We start from the raw sequence: 13737 nt of genomic DNA on the forward strand, positions 1-13737 counted from the left end.
TGTAATACATTACTTAATTCTAATATGGGGGAGCTTGTATTTCTTATGTAATGAAATGTGAATCTTTCTTAGGGATTACAATTGGCTTTGCACTCAGGATTCCTCCTGGCAGTGTTTAGGGGATGATATGGGATATGGGGGACCCAACTCCAGTTGGCTGCATGTTAGGCAAAGCCTCTGAAGCACTCTGTTACTTGGAGCACGTAGGTGTGTCAATGTCTCCATCTGGAGCGAGGATAAAGTCACATTCCCACAGCCTCTTGCACAATTCTGTATTGTTCCCACGTCCAACCAAACTGACACTTGTGCCATGGCCATTCAGGATAGTGACAGCACACCTGTCAAGTTCATTCCCTGCTTTATCTGATGTGGATGACTGCCTGACTAGTCCTGCAGGAAAGGAGTCCACTAAGGCTCTAGGAGTTCAAAAGACAGCAGTCAGGTTCTCTTCTTTTCCAGTGACCAACAGGAGAAATCTAAGCAGACTCTTCTACTCCTCAGAGGGATGTAGGAAATGACCCATTTATTTCCAGCTGTTAGTCTTTGGCCAAGGGTCATTTATAGTGTTTTCTTTGAATTTCAGTCAATACATTTTGTGGCTGTGATATTCATGTATAGTTAAGATTATCTATGTGAATCAACTTAAAAATAATTCAGCACAGTTTCTTTGAGTGCCTTAAGAATCTTTACTGCCCACACTATAGTTGACAGATAACTGAATGTACTACTTGAAGAGCACCATACCCACTTACTCCACCCTTTGACACAGTTTTTACAAAGAGTTGGCACTGCAGTCATTGTAATTAATTTATTGAAGATGCCTTGAATTTACTTCAAACCTGTTTCAGCTATTTTAACCAGGATTTTTTTTTTTTTTTTTGGTTTTTGGGTCACACCCGGCGGTGCTCAGGGGTTACTCCTGGCTGTCTGCTCAGAAATAGCTCCTGGCAGGCACGGGGGACCATATGGGACACCAGGATTCGAACCAACCACCTTTGGTCCTGGATCGGCTGCTTGCAAGGCAAATGCCACTGTGCTATCTCTCCGGGCCCATTAACCAGGATATTTAACTCATCTGGAAAGGGTTTAAGTCGGAAGATGCATAGATGAGGGCATTATTAAATTTGTCCTATTCTCCATCAAAATTTTAAGTTTATACCTTTCCATTTAGTACAGAGACAATTTGTCTGGTAACTCCATTTGATGTCAAACAGTCTTTAAAAGTCCTTATCAATGTTGTAAAATTTGAAGGGTCCTCAGAAACTATGTCAGTTTTACATGTTATATGATTCCATGGAAAAGATTCTTCTTGACTTAGGAATTTCTAGTTATTCAAGGTCCTCTTAATGATTAGAAAAGGTCCACTTCTAACATATTTGAGTTCTGAGCCAAGAGGATAGAGTATAGACATGAATGTTTCTACATAGTTAAGAGTTACAAGTCAGACTAGTAAGCTTTAACATGTAATATATTCCCTTCTAACAATAGTTCACTCACAGTAACACTAGAAATACATGTTTATAGCTGTAGCCTTGTTAGGGTACTACAAAAAATTAAACTGACTACATTTTAGCTATTTTTGGTAATGCTATATTCCACTAGAGATGTTTATAAAAATAATAACATGAAAGTAACTAATGAACTATGAGTTGATTAACATCTAGAGTTTTTCTCCTCCCTCCCTCCCTCCCTTCCTTCCCTGCCTCCTCCCTTTCTTCCTTCTTCCCTTCCTTCCGTCCTCCCTCCTCCTTCCCTTTCTTCATTCCTCCCTCCCTCTTTCCCTTCCTTCCTTCCTTCCTTCCTTCCTTCCTTCCTTCCTTCCTTCCTTCCTTCCTCCCTCCCTCCTTCCCTTACTTTCTTCCTTCCTCCCTCCCTCCTTCCCTTACTTTCTTCCTTCCTCCCTCCCTCCTTCCCTTCCATCCTTCCTTCTTTCCTCCCTCTCTCCTTGTTTTTCTCCCTCCCTCCCTTTCTTCCCTTCCTTTCTTACTCCCTCCCTCCCTTCTTGCTTTCCTCCCTCCCTTTCTTCCCTGCCTCCTCCCTTCCTCCCTTCTTCCTTTCTTCCCTTCCTCTTTCCCTTCCTCCTTCCTTTCCTTCCTTCCTTCCTTCCTTCCTTCCTTCCTTTCCTTCCTTCCTTCCTTCCTTCCTTCCTTCCTTCCTTCCTTCCTTCCTTCCTTCCTTCTTCCTTTTTTTTTTTTGCCACACCTGGCAACGCTCAGGGGAACTCCTGGCTCTGTACTCAGAAATCCCACTTGGGGGAACATATAAGATACTGGAGATCAAACTAGGTTCATCCTGGGTCAGCCACATGCAAGGCAAATGCCCTAATGTTGTGCTATCACTCTGACCCAAGTTTTTTTTAACATTTATTAGAAAAAATATATATTTATTATAAAGTGATAATTCATTAATAACTTTCATTAACATGAGGTGTGCTCTCAAGCAATGTGCAGAGGGCCTGAAGATTGTTGTGGAGATACTTGGCCAACCAAGCAGAACAGTTCACTATTAGAGACCTAAAATTGGCCTTGATTGGACAATCAGAGCTCTTATGAGGTGTTCAGGATCAGCAGGGATAGAGTTGGTGGTGCTTGGGGGACATGCAGGAATTAAATTGGGGTTCAGAGCATGTCTCCTAACCTTTGAGCTATATCTCAGTTATGCTTTTACAAAATGTGTGCTCTATTGACAGGGAAGAGCTAAGAATTGATAGATGACTATATAAAGAACACAATTTGCATTCATCTTACCAAGAACTTTAACATTAAAATTATTCCCACAGATTTAGTTTGCTCTTGTTGCTACTTAATCATTCTGTTATTTCATTGTTTCTGAATATTAGGTGGTTTCAGAAACACATAAGGGAGAAAGGAATTTCTGACATCCTGATTGGAAGACGGTCTCAAGAGTTCATAGTAAAATAATAAAAACATACAGATAACAAACCAGACATCAGGTTTGACAAGCACTGGCATCTTTGGTTGTTGACCACTCTGTATGTGCCTTTTAATTCACCTGCAAATTCAGACATGCATAAATTCTATTGTTAGCTAGGAAAATGGGGCAGAAAGAAGACTGCAACAAGCTTCACTTTGATTCAGCAGAGCCATTTTAATCCCAGGAGAGTGGGTTGCTCTGTTTTGCTCTTGGTCACGCATTTTTTTTCTATTTAATGGACTCTGCCACAACACCTAAAAACATCACTGTACTGCAAAGGTCACAATGGACAGGCAAAGCAAAACCCCACCATGTTAAGTACATGAAAATGGTAGTTCTGAGACACAACAACTGTGAGATTGTAAAATGACACCCAGCTATTAACCCAAAACAAAGGCATTCCCACAACATCCGTCTTCCCTTTGATATGTAAAAGCCCTCTGGATAGGTACTTCTCTTTCTTCTCTGTTTCCAAATGGAAACAAATGGCAATGAAGACACAAATGATCAGAATTTATGTGACACAGCAAAAGCAGTACTAAGATGAAAATTTATAGCTTTGCAAGCACATATCAGAAAGGGAGAAGGAGCCCACACAAAAAGTTTAATTATACAGCTTATAAAATTAGAAAATGATCAACAAAAGGAACCAAAAATAGGTAGGCAGAAAGATATAACAAAGCTTAAAGCAGAAATCAATGAAGTGAAAATAAAAAACAATCTGAAAGATCAACGAAACAAAAGTTTTTTTTAAAAAAAAAAACTAAGCAAGATTGGTAAACCACTAGCAAAACTCAGAAAGAAACAGATAGAAACTTAATAAATAATATTAGAAATGAAAAGGTGAGATCATTACAGATACCACAGAGATTCAAAGAGATTCAAATCAGAGACTACTTTGAGAAACACTATAACATGAAACATGAGACCCCAGAAGAAATGGATAAATTCTTAGACTCTTATAATGTTAAACCAGGTTTAACCAGGATGATCTAGCTTATCTAAACAGACCCATCATAATGAGGAAATTAAAAGTGTAATCAAAAGTCTTACCCCCTCTCCCCCCCCAAAAAAAAAAAGCCCAGGGCCAGATGGATCCACTAACAAATTCTTTCAAACCTTCCTAGAGGAACTACTACCAATCCTTTTCAGGCTCTTTCATGAAATTGAAGGATCAGAAACATGCCCAAATAGATTGTATTATGCTAACATCACCCTGATACCAAAACCAGACAGAGATGTTGCAAGAAAAGAAAACTACAAACCAATATCCCTGATGAACACAGATGCCAAGATCCTCAACAAAATTCTGGCAAATAGGATTCCACACCTCATCAAGAAGGTCATATACCATGACCATGTAGGATTCATTCCAGGAATGCAAGAATGATTTGACATATATAAATCAATCAACATAATACACCATATCAACAAAAAGTAAAAGAAAAACCATATGATTAGATCAATAGATGCAGAGAAACCATTGGATAAGGTTCAACACCCATTCTCTTTTTTATATAAATCTTTATTTAAGCACCATGATTACAAGAATGCTTGTAGTTGGGTTTCAGTCATAAACAGAATACCCCCTTCACCAGTGCAACATTCTCACTACCAATGGCCCCCACCTGTATTCGCGACAATCATTCTACTTTTCTCATTCTTTAACATTGTCATACTAGTTATTAGTGTAGTTATTTCCCTAACAGCGTTCGCCACTCTTCGTGGTGAGCTTCAAATTGTGAGCCGATTCTTCCGGCCCTTCCAGCCCTTAACTCTCTTTTCTCTGGGCCTTATTACAATAATGTCTTTATTTTTTCTTAAAATTTTCTCTCTCCCTTCCTCTGACTTATCACTCAACATAATAGATTCCATGTACATCCACCTATAGGAAAATTTTATAACTTCATCACTCCTGATGGCTACATAATATTGCATGTGTGTATGTACCACATTTTATTTAGCTATTTATCTGTTGAAGGGAATCTTGGTTGTTTCCAGAGTAAGACTATTATAAATAGTGCTGCAATGAATATAGGTGTGAGGAAGGGATTTTTGTGTTGTATTTTTTCCAAAACTCATTCTTGATAAAATTCTCATCAAGATGGGAAATGGAAGGAATTTTTCTTAGCATAGTCAAGGCTATCTACCACAAACCATGGCAAATATTATTCTCAATGGAGATAAACTTAAGACTTTTGCTCTAAAATATGGTACAAGACTCAAAGCTGCCCTCTCTCTTCACTCCTATTCAACATTGTGCTGAAAATTCTTGCCACAGCAATTAGGCAAGAAAAAGATATCAAAGGCATCCAGATATGAAAAAAAGAAGTCAAGCACTCACTTTTTTGCAGGTGACATAATACTATATTTAGAAAACACTAAAGACTCTATCAAAAGCTTCTAAAAACAATAGATTCATATAGCAAAGTGACAGGCTACAAAATTAACATGCAAAAATCAATGGCCTTGTACACCAATAATGATAGAGAAGAAATGGACATTAAAAAACAATCCCATTCACATTAGTGGCACACAAACTCAAATATCTTGGAGTCAACTTAACTAAAGACGTGAAGGACCTATACAAAGAAAAATACAAAACTCTGCTTCCAGAAATAAAAGAGAACACAAGGAAATAAAGACACAAACCCTGCTCCTGGATAGGGAGGATTAGCATCATTAAAATGGCAATACTCCCCAAAGCATTGTATAAATTTAATGCAATCCTCCAAGGATACCCATGAGATTCTTTGAAGAAGTGGATCAAACACTCCTGAAATTTATTTGGAAAAATAAACACCCACGATAGCTAGAGCAATCATTGGTAAAAGTAATATGGGGGCATCATTTTCCCCAACTTTAAATTGTATTACAAAGCTATAGTCATTGGGGCCGAGTGGTGGCACTAGAGGTAAGGTGTCTGCCTTGCAAGCATTAGCCTAGGACGGACCATGGTTCGATCCCCTGGTGTCCCATATGGTACCCCAAGCCAGGAGAGATTTCTGAGCACATAGCCAGGAGTAACCCCAGAGTGTCAATGGGTGTGGCTCAAAACAACAACAACAACAAAAACCCAAAGCTATAGTCATAGTATTGGAATAAAGACAGACCCTCTGATTAGTGGAATAGAGTATTCAGAGAACGTTCCCCAGATGTACAATCAATTAATGTTTGATAAAGGGTCAAGAAATGCAAAATGAAGCAAGGAAAGCCTTGTAACAAGTAATGTTGGCACAACTGGTCAGCCACTTGCAAAAAAAGCAAACTCAGGCCTCCATCTAACAACATATACAAAGGTCAAATGCAGATGGATTAAAGACCTTGATATCAGACCCGAAACAATAATGTATATTGAAACAATAAGGTAAAACATTCCATGGAATTGAGACTAAAGGCATCTTCAAGAATGAAACAGCATTCTCCAAACAAGTGGAAGCAGAGATAAACAGATGAGAATCTATTAAGTTGAGAAGGTTCTGCACCTCAAAGGAAATATATACAAAAGCCACCCACAGAATGGGAGAAATTATTCACCTAGTACCCATCAGACAAAGTACTAATATTTAAGATATACAATGTACTGATAGAACTTAACAAGAAAAAACATCTAACCCTATCAAAATATGGGGAGAAGAAATGAACAAACAATTTTTCAAAGAAGAAATACAACTAGCCAAAGGCACATGAAAAATGCTCCACATCACTAATCATCAGGGATATATATATCAAAACAACAATGAGGTACCATATCACACCACTGAGACTGACATACCTCACAAAAAACAATAACAATCTGTGCTGGTGGTGATGTGGGGAGAAAGGACTCTCATTCACTGCTGGTGGGAATGCCATCTAGTCCAACCCTCATGGAAAACAATTAGAGATTCCTCAAAAAACTGGAAATTGAACTTACATATGATCCAGCTAGAATATACCTATGGGTATATTCTAGGAACACAAAAATGCAATACAAAAATCCCTTCCTCACACCTATATTTATTGCAGCACTATTTACAATAGCCAGACTCTGGAAACAACCAAGATTCCCTTTAACAGATGAATGGCTAAAGAAACTGTGATACATATACACAATGGAATATTGTGTAGCCATCAGAAGAGATGAAGTCATGAAATTTTCCTATACGTGGATGTACATGAAAACTATTATGCTGAGTGAAATAAGTCAGAGGGAGAGAGACACACACAGAATAGTCTCACTTATCCATTTAACAAAAATAAAAGACATTATTGTAATAATACCCAGAGATGAGGGCAGAAGAACTGGCTGATGATATGAAGCTCACCACAAAGAGTAGTAAGTGCAGTTAGAGAAATAACTAAACTAACAACTACCATGTTAATGAGTGAGAGATTTAGAATGCTTATCTTGAATACAGGCAGGAGGTGCGGGAGGAGGAAGATGTGGGGCATTGGTGGTGGGAATGTTGCACTGGTGAAGGAAGGTGTTCTTTTTATGACTGAAGCCCAACTACAAGCATGTTTGTAATCACAGTGTTTAAAGAATGACATTATTTAAAAATCATTTTTCATCATGCTTACTATTTTTAGAAGCAGCAAGATAACTCATTTTTGTAGATCAAATCGTATGGAATCACTTATCATCAAGTACTACACATTGTTACATTTATATTTCACTTACCTTTCTATAACACTGTCCAGTCCTAAAGATCATGTATGAATAAGAGTCAATTTTGAATAACAATAACAGTCACTAGTAACATTTATTGAGGAGCATATAATTTCACTAGCTGACCTAATTTGTTTTCCATATTGTACTGTAGATACTATTATTAAACTAATTTTACTGTAATATACATAGAAATGCTATTTTAATGTTAAAATTACTACAAGAGATTATAGCTATATTTTCAGGTTTATTTATTATTTTTACTTATTTTATTTAAAATTTTTTTATTGAAACCATTGTAATTTACAAAGTCCTTCATATATACAATGAATCTGGGCCAATCTGAGCACCAGGCCTACCTCTCTTTACCAATGTTCTCCAAATGCATCTCATCCCATTCCCCTACCCCACCAGCCTGCCAGTATAATAGGCCCATTTTATTTTTTTCAGGATCTTTTATATTTTTAGTTATATTTTAATTTTAGTAATATTTCATTAAATTTTTTTGATGCTATTGTGAATTACAAGTCTTTCACAGTTGTGTTTCAGGTGTGTAGTGACAGTGAATTAGGGCCATTCCCACTACCAGTATTGACCTCCTTCCACCATCGTTCCCTGCATGCATCCCATGCGTCCACCCCAACAGACCCATTTTAAATATAGACTGCTTAAGTTTGAGTCTCTTAATTCCATTGCTGAGGCCTTTGGTGTGGATATCCAGTTCTATCCTTTTTCTAACACTACCCATGCACCTGAGACCACTTGGTTCCTGACTCCCATCCTCTTATATTTGTGTTTCTTCTCTTTCACTAAATTTCTTTACTTTCCTCACTATACTCTGGGGCCAAGGGTGATTTTTAAATTATTCTATTTCTTAAACCAGCTTAGGGTTAAATAAAAATTAGCATATAGAATTCCTATATAACCACATCCAGTTTTCATTAATTTCATTTGCACATTTATCACAATTATTAAAAATTATTTAGTCAGTACTTTATTTAGATATTATTGGCTTTCCCCCTTCCCCCAAATTCCCATCAGGACATTATATTACTTTTAGCTTTTCCATGTCTTTCTTCTTAGATTACTTTTGGTTATGGTAATCTTGATTTTTCTTTGGTTTTGTAAGATTGACCATTTTGGATTTTTGTTAGTTTGTTTTGGGGCAAACCTGGTGGTTCTCTGTGTTTAGGGATCACTACAGGTGGTGCTTGAGGGATTTAACCTCAAAAATATAACTTTATTATTATTATTAACATTACCAATATTGCTATTGGCCAGCTAGGTGCAAAGCAAGGACCTTACCTGCTGTATTATCTCTCCTAAAATTACTGAATTTAACCCCATCCCTTTAGAAAGAAGTCACTCTGGGTAGGTGGTAGACTCCTCTATGTTTGTGTAATCTTTATTGTATATAATCACTGCCTATACTGTATATAGTCTTTATAATATATTAACCCTCCCTCCCCACCCTGTTCGCCACCTTATAAAACCCCTTCTATCCTCACTCCCTCAAAACTTGATCTGTTATTTCTCCCTATTTAACCCTCTTTACCCAACTCTTAACTTCTCAGGAACTGGATCTTCCCCTTGCCCCAGTAAGCTGCCAAAGGACTCCCAGAGCAAAAGGACACCCTCCCAGCCTCCCATCTCTTGCTCTGGCAAGAAGCTGCAGTCCTGCGTTTTTATTCAATGTGGCCCTTTTCCTCCCACCTCCCCTCAATGTGGACTGTAGCTTGCTACCAGCTCCAGCTTCAGAGAGACCCCCAGCTCAAGGACACTACCTGATCCCTGAGTGCTGCAAACCCTTTCTCATACTCCACAAGACCACAGTGCAGGAGGAAAATGTGAACTGGTTCTTATTCCTCCATCAGACTATCTTAGGACTTAATGGGGATATCTGTATTTGTATGTTCTGCAAATCCATTTCCTTATTAGCTATAACTCTTTGTGTTTATTTCCATATGTAGAGGCACCCTCTCCCACCACCCCCCTTTATTTGCTTGTTTTGTTTCTACTTAGTAGGAAATTCTAGTAAAAAAAACTCTTGCTTGGATAAGACCTCATGTAAAAACCAGGCCACATAGACTGTATAGCATGTTATTTTTACCCACAAACACACCAATAATATAATATGGCATTGTTCCTTTTTTGCATAGGCACACTAAAATGTGTAAATGTTAAGTATAAAAAGAAGTTCTTATCTAATAGGGATAAGAACCTATACATTTTATAATGCAGGGGTGCCTTCCACCCTGAACATTTGTCATGGGGACTTGACCTAGACCTTTATCGATCAGACATCTACCGTCCAACCCCAAACCCCAAATCCCAACCTTAGAACTGGCACAATTTTCTGCACCAACACCAGGAACCAAACCTCCCCTCCCCCGGGGCAGGCCCTAATGCCACTCTGGCACCAACTTGCTCCAGGTAGGTTCATATGACACCCTAATGACAAGGAAACAGTAACAGCTTTATCTAAGGACCGGTTGCCCTACCTCAACAACTAACAGTGAGATAAAATCAGAAGATGCTCCATCTAGGATCTGTGCAAAAACAAGATCTCTAATTACAGAAGACTGACTATAACAACTGCAACTGAGCCGAACTTTACCTGGACCATAAAGAAAGACTTTATCCTAGGCTTTGCCCTAGAATCTGTGCAAGAACCAAGTTCTCTAATTACTGACTGACTGACTTGGGCAACAACTACAGAGCAGAAAATTTTCTGGGACCATAAAGAAAGACCTTGAGATTTGACAGCTAACATGCCAGGTGCCTGTAGTTGGTCTAGTGACAATATGCTTCAGGGTAGAGACACTCTGATTTTTAATTTTTTCTAATCTTCTAATTTTCCCCCAAAGTTTACTGCACCTATGCAAAGAAAAAAAAGTCACATTGTTCCCCTCATTTTCTTTTTTTTTTTATTTTATTTACAGCTTCTAGATAGGGATTCTTGCCTTCTTTACAGAACCATAGAACATGAATCATCTTGTTCTACCTCATATTTCTATATTATCCTACAAATTGAGAGAAGAAAAAAAAAGGTGGAATGGACCCAGGAGCCAAGTGGTCTCAGGAGTAGAATGAGTAGAATAAAATGAATGAGTAGAATGAGTAGAAATAAAAAATGGTTGGATGTAAATACCCAATACCCAAACCAAAGTTAATGACAATAGAATCAATAGACCCAAACTATATTACAAGCTATTCACAAAATGGACTTGTTACACCAGCAGTTCAGGGGGCTAAGAGTGGAGGTAGGGATGCATGCTGGGAACTATGGTGGAAGGAGGTCAACACTAGTGGTGGGAGTGGCCCTAATTCACTGTCACTATGTGCCTGGAATACAACTATGAAAGACTTGTAATTCACATCGCTTTCAATAAAACAAAATTTTTTTAACGGGGGCCAAAGAGATAGCATGGAGGTAAGGCATTTGCTTTGCATGCAGAAGGACAGTGGTTTAAATCCCGGCATTCAATATGGTCCCCTGAGCCTGCCAGGAGCAATTTCTGAGCGTTGAGCCAGGAGTAACCCCTGAGCACTGGCAGGTGTGACTCCCCCCACAAAAAAAAAGAGTCACTGTGAAGCTTTTACTTAAGGAGTGGCGTGCTCCTTGAGAGAATATATATGATTATTTAGAGTTCTTTAAAAGGATAATTTATCTGTTTTTCCCATTTATTCATTTAATTGATCATCTTATATGAATTTGTAAATATTTAAATTTATATTTTGAATTATAATGTGGTACATTTTGTTAAATTTTTTTATCAACTATTGAATACTGGAACATGTGTCCCTTTGCTATACACATGTCAATTTGAGTTTTTTTTTTCTTTAAACACTCTTTGCTTTCTGTTACTATCAGATCTTTTGGATCAATGTATATGGTTTTTGCCTATCAGTAATATACCCAAAAAATCCCTGGTTGTTTGGGGAATAGTATTAGAAACACAATATATTTAGTTTGCTCGTTGCTGGTAGGGAGTCAATACTTTCAAGCCCTTTCAGTTGATAGAACAAGGGTATATATAAACATCTACTAACCAGTATATATAAACATACCTATCATTCTTTTTATACATAGCCATATATTAATATTAAGCTAAACATGATCTTATGTTTGCTTTTCCAAATCTAACTCAATAACTCATGGATCATTCTAACTCCATTATAGCTTGCCTATAAACTTCCACTCTAGTAGTGAAAAACATGGCTCATATAATTTGCCATTCACTAACTTAATTCTTCAATTCCAGCTATTCCAGTATACACGTATAGCAATATAAGAATTGTTAAGATATGGAACCCAGTAAAAGTAGAGGACAGCCTTGCAATCTTAGACTGAGGATTCAGTCTCTGATTCCTTCTCATGGGTAGTTGTGGAATCCCTGCTGCACTGATACTGGGATCCCTGATATCAAGCAGATTATAATTTCTTTTTGTTTTAAAATAATATCTTTATTTAAGAACCATGATTACAAACATGATTGTAGTTGGGTTTCAGTCATAAAAAGAACACCCCCCTCACTAGTGCAACATTCCCATCACCAATGCCCCCTACTCCCTCCTCCCCCCCTCCTGTATTCAAGACAGGCATTCTAATCTCACTCATTCATAATGTCATGATAGCTGTCAGTGTAATTATTTCTCTAACTACACTCACCACTCTTTGTGGTGAGCTTCATATTGTGAGCCGGTCCTTCTGCCCTCATCTCTGTTGTCTCTGGGCTTATTTTTTCTTAAAACCCATAGATGAGTGAGACTATTCTGTGTGTCTCTCTCTCCCTCTGACTTCACTCAGCAAGCAGAGTATAATTTTAAGAATGTTGCAACAGATATGTGTAAGCACTGCTACTAATGTATATAACCTTTAGCAAGTGCTGTCATCAAAAGTGTGAAAACATTACTTCCAAGCATGTGACCCCTAAACATCAAAACAGCAAAGGGGAGGAAAATAAAATAATATTGTTAACTTGTACCCTTTAGGGAAATAACTACATTGTCTCTGAGTAGTTCCTTTTGTCCCTAGTCTTATAAATGTTGCTTAGTTTCTGATTTACTTAGTTCATCAACTTTTACACTGTCCTCATTCAATATTTTGTTACAGACACTTTTAATACAGTTGGATTCTTTTGTTATAGGCTATGTTTCATTTTAGAATTCCCCAACTTTCTGAATAATAAAAAAAAGTTTTTATTCCTTTACAGAAAAAGTTCACTCTTTACTGTAAAGTTCAGAATTGTGGGGCTGGAGAGATAGCATGGAGGTAAGGCGTTTGCCTTTCATGCAGGAGGTCATCGGTTCGAATCCCAGCGTCCCATATGGTCCCCCGTACCTGCCAGGAGCAATTTCTGAGCATGAAGCCAGGAGTAACCCCTAAGCATTGCCGGGTGTGACCCAAAAACTACAAAAAAAAAAAAAAGTTCAGAATTGTGATGAATGCTTGGTTATTTATCTGTCATTATAGTATTACATAATATTATTCTCCAGTACTAAATGTATTCAACCTCACATTCCTTGGCACCACAGACATTTTTATATAGTTCTTTAAAACAGAGTTTTATATTCAGAAATGTCAAATAATTGCAATTATACAGCATTTTTTCCCAATTAGTTTATTTCCTAAACATTAGGCACTCAAGTGTTATTCATGTCTTCCATGGTTTGGTAGCTTGCTTCTTTAATTCTGAATAATTTTCCATAATATAAATGTACTACAGAAGAACAACTTTGTCACTTTCATCTAATTGCTTTAGTGATTATAAATAGAATTTTGATACAAGCATTTTTTTTGAGGATAAATTTTTTCACATATTTTGCTTAATGTGCAGGATGGTATGGCAAGACTATGTTTAGCATTGTAAAAAATATCTAGACTCAGGTGAGAGCAATAGCCCAGTGGTAGGGCATTTGCATTGCACGTGGCTGACCCAGGACAGACCTCGGTTCGATCCCTGGTGTTCCATATGGTCCCCCAAGCCAAGAGTGATTTCTGAGCGCATAGGCAGGACTAACCCCTGAGCATCACTGGATGTGGCCCCCAAACCAAATATATATGTATATATCTGAACTCTTTTTCAAATATCTGTGCCATTCTGCATTCTTTGTATTAGTAAAAGAGTTCATGCTCTATAACTTCATTG

This window comes from Suncus etruscus, chromosome 4 (genome assembly GCF_024139225.1).
Source record: "Suncus etruscus isolate mSunEtr1 chromosome 4, mSunEtr1.pri.cur, whole genome shotgun sequence".
Lineage (NCBI taxonomy): Eukaryota > Metazoa > Chordata > Mammalia > Eulipotyphla > Soricidae > Suncus > Suncus etruscus.